Here is a 4,764-nt window from a genome sequence, read left to right as displayed (position 1 = left end):
CTGACGGGAGGTACCGCCTGTCTGACTCTCATGATGTGACTGTCTTGAAAATCCGAAGTAGAGGCCGACTCTGACAGTCGGTCATTCTTCTTCTGCTCTAGCAATAGCCGAGCGTCTGTGAATGTTTTCTTCGACCCGTCCGCCTGAATATGACGAACAAGTTTCCTCTTTCCTGGAGTAGGAAAGCGGTACTTTGTGAAATCAAGGGAAGGAGGCTCCCACTTCCTAGAATTGGGATGAGGGGTCGCCTCTCGCCCTTGAACAGGCTTCCTCTTCCCTGAAGAGGAAGGTTTCTTAGCCGACTGCTCCTTGGCCAGAGCAGGCGTCTTTTTGTTGAGCAACTCTTGAATCTCTCCTTTGAAGCCCCTCATGAAGGTCATGAGTTCGTTCCTTGTAATGGGAGCAGACCCATCAGCCGGCTGCTGCTGAACAGGCGGTGCGCCGACTGGATCACTGAGTCCAGTTTGAGGATCTTTCCGTTCTCTCCTTTCGGTATGACGGGTGCGCCGGGCCCTTAGGGTCCCGTCTGAAGCTGTATGAGCTTCAACTTCAAACTCTTCTTCAGTATCGTGGTCCGACTGAACTTGAGGGTCGTCCAGGGGACGCCTCTCTTCAGGAGTCGGTACAGACGTGGATGCCATCTCAAAAGTACTCTCCCCATAGACGGCGCCAAAATGTTTCGGGGTTTTTTGATGTCCTTTGGGAGAGTTACAATTCCGAGACTGGAACCGGACGCCTGTACCTGCAAAACAAACGGATGCTCCGAATGATTGGAGATCCGCCTCCAACGGTCAAGTTAGTACTTGATTAAGGAGTAATTAATGCGGAATATGATGTAATTTAGTCTCTCTAGGTGAGAGTGTTTGATGTGCGTAATCCCCCTTAATGAGGATTAATGGGCATATTTATATGCCTCGGGATGCGTGCCATTACTAGGTTTAGGTTAAACCTAAGGCTGACTGGGCTTCCCACAAAGATTGGGCCTTGTTGGCTGATTTACCCATTTGGCATAGATGGACACGTGTCGCGTCGCAATTGGTCCATGGAGGACGTATCTCTGGCTGACACGTGGCAGGCTCCCATTGGCCTACGTAAAGGACACGTGGCAGAACCTGTTTGGTCCACGTGTCGGATGGTGATTGGTGGATAAAAATCCCCTAATCATATGCATAATAAGGAAACAAGCTGAAAAAGGAAAATATGCATGGTTAAAGATATCAATAAAATCATAGCTCATCAATCAAGGATTTGATTGATCCAATCAAGAAGTCAACAAACAATTAAAGATCTTATGAAATCAATCAAGAATGTAGAATCAGTCAAATAAGTTAAATGAGGAAATGAATCACTTGATTAACGAAATATTATTCGCGCAGTGGTCCCAACTGAGTACGGACAGTACGAACTTAACTGCACCTTTCTGAGTAAGTCGACTGCCTTTTTGAGCCTTGCTGAGAAAGACAACTTCTCTCTAGAGCTCGGACCATTTGATGACACGTAATGAATGCTTGGGCAACAAGCACAATTATGTCCCACGATTGAAGGAGCGAATCAAGGAAATATCAATCAATTAAGTCAACATTTCCTAAAAGATGAAGATGCCAATCAATATTGTCAACATTACCAAAATAACGAGGACTCTTCAATAATTACCTTTATTAGATTTACAAGTCATTATAAATAGCGATACTCTTTGTAATAGAATTCATTCATACATTGTCAAATACAATTTACTACACTTTATACTAAAATCTCTGATATTATGTCGTCCTTATTAATACTATTTCATCCTTACTCAGAAATGTCTCTCTTAGTTTGATCTTTGTTCGTTCTTTGATTTATAATTATTATTATAGTTCTATTATTTTATTGCTTTTGACTCACTCATTTGGAGATTATGTTTATTTTCTTTTAGCAATTTGATTATTAATACCCCTTAAACCTTTAACAAATTCAATTCCTAAAAATTCCTTTTCTAAGATTTGTGCAAAATAATTTGACACCCACCGTGGGACTTGTAATCAAAATCACTCGCTAATAAAGGCCTTTAAACACAAATTCCAAATCCAAGTCATGTTCGAAAACCAAGGATGTGTTGCCATATGATCGACATCCAAAAAATCCAATCTTGGTTAGAGTTGACTAACACAAGATGATGACTAGTTTCGCACCAAAAAAAATATACGAAAGGCCATCATGTGCAAAGATTTATTATACGTACACTATCAGGTTTGATCCTTCTTTGCTTGGTGTTTTTAATTTTCCTAACTATTGTATTAGATCTTTTGCAGATATGATCAATTTGTCCAAAGTAAAATTTGTGACTATCACCGGCTTGAGGAAAAACGGAATCATAAGATAGACTACATGATTTTTTGAATCATTTTAGCTAGGAGAAAGAAGCGAAATAAGTGTGACATCTTGTTTAATTACAAACATTACTCGTTTCAAGTAACATCTTACCTACTTTCTTCTTGTGTACTATATGCATGTTTAATTTATTAGTTACTTTTGTGTACTCCAAGGCACATCCTATCATTGGGGGCTTTAGATTTTCTTCTTTATTATGGATGCATTTTTGACTTTCGTACTTGGTTTGTCGTCCAAACTCAGTTCAGAACCGAATTAAATTTGTTTGTCTTTTTTGAATTCCGAACTCAGTTCTTTCATCCATACTCAACTTCATAACCAAGTTAAATTTGTTTGTCTTTTCTGAATTCCGAACTCAGTTCTTCCATCCATACTCAGTTCGGAACCGAATTAAACTTGTTTGTCTTTCTTGAATTCCGAACTCAGTTCTTCCATCCATACTCAGTTCGATACCGAATAAAATTTGTTTTGTCTTTTTAATTTCAAACACAATTCTTTCATCCGTACGTACTCAGTTTGGAACCGAACCAAATAAGTTCGTCTTTCTGACTTTTGAACTCAGTTTTTACGTCCAAACTCACTACGGTATAGAAATGAATCAATTCGTCTTTGTTTATACTTACTCTTGAATTTCACCTCTTGAACCTTGAAATTATTACGCTTTGTTGATTTGTGACCTTTCAACGTTTTCTTTTCAAAGTGGCTGTGAAAAATAGATGAAGATACTAAGATTTGAAGGCTATAAAATATATAAGAACCCCTCCTTATATAAGAACCCTAGTTATATAAGAACCAATCTCAGTCGTAGAATTAAGTTACTTCGGACGGTTAAGATTAAAACACATATCCTCCCTAAAACCCTTTACCAAACGTCCAAAATTTTCTCTCTCCTCTAACTTTCTCTCTCTTCGTGTTCATCACTTTCTCTCTCCTCAAACCCCCCAAAAATCTCCATAGAAATTGCAATTTGAAGGATTTTCAAATCAGGTATGTTTTTTTTTTTCGATTTTGTTAAAACTTTCATGAAATTAGCATGATGTTTAAGTAGATTTTGCGATTTTTCGATATGATTTTTGCGATTTTTTTATTTGATTTTCATGAATTTCACATGAGTTAAAGTCGATTGTTCATGTTTGTGATTTGATTTTCATTAATTTTCGGTGATTTTAGGGTTCAAACTTCGGCGATTTTAGGTTCAAACTTCAACGATTTTAATGTTCGAATTTCAGCGATTTTAGTGTTTGAATTTTAGCAATATGGTAATTTCACCGCTACTCTTGATTATTAGATAATTTCAGTCCATTTTTTTCGAATTTTTTTGTTTTTTTTTGGCATCATTTTTGGTGAGTGATGGTGGAGGTCGAGGGTGAGTAATGGTGGTGCGGTGGTTAGGAGCAGCGTGGGGTGCTGCTGAATAAACTCAAATTCCATGTGCATAATATTTGTTTTTCCAGAATATCATGTATATACCATATCATTCTTAATCTAATGCAATCCAATGTCTAACAAATATACTAGTCTAGCAATCTAATGTATAACAAATATACTAGTCTTACAATGATAGGTTAATATTTTTCCGACTATGTGCATATTTTCATGGCTGAATTTGCATTTATTTTTTAACTTTGAATATGCATAATTTTTAAATCAAATGTGCATAATGTTTATATACAATGTTCATATATTTCGATAGGCTAAAAGAAAAAAGCTTAATAAACGATTTAAGTAGTACCAACAAATTAGATCAGAAATTAAGCATAAGCTCAACAAAAATGTCTGCAGACATCTAATTCACTCAGGCCCACTAATGTCTTCATAATCCACTAAAATTGTGCAACCAATTAAAAATGTCGTAATAATCAATTTTAACTCATTATACTGCCATTAATTGATAAATATAAAAACAGAGATTTCATAATTCTTAGAGAGAGAAAGCTTGTGAAAGGAAGAGAGAGAAAAGCACAAAGCTTGTGGGGTGCTGCTGAATGGTGATTGGTGGTGCGCGGCTGCTTGCGGTGTTGGGTGGCTATGAGTTGTGGTTGTTGTAGTGGACAATGGTTGGAGGAGGTTGGAGATGGTGGGTGACGGTGGTAATTGGTGTTGCTCCTAATCCAAGTAGGATAATATTTTTTAGATTCCTTCGTCTTTTTATTTTCGATTTGTTCGGTTTTTATGGTTTGATTTTTGTGCGATTTATGTGCTTTTTTTTTTTTGTGGTGTCGTTGTTATGTGGGTATTGCTATTGTTTTTGCGGCTGCTATGGTGGTGTGAATTTGGTGGTGGTTGTTGGCTATGATTGGTGGCAGGGGAATGAGAAGGTTGGTGATGTTGGCAAAGGTGGAGGGTTTTGCATGAGGGAGCAGCAGGGGGTAGGCCGAATTGGGGTGGCTGCGA

The sequence above is a fragment of the Chenopodium quinoa genome, unplaced genomic scaffold (genome assembly GCF_001683475.1).
Source record: "Chenopodium quinoa cultivar QQ74 unplaced genomic scaffold, ASM168347v1, whole genome shotgun sequence".
In the NCBI taxonomy this organism is placed as follows: domain Eukaryota; kingdom Viridiplantae; phylum Streptophyta; class Magnoliopsida; order Caryophyllales; family Amaranthaceae; genus Chenopodium; species Chenopodium quinoa.
This window is presented reverse-complemented; position numbering follows the sequence as displayed.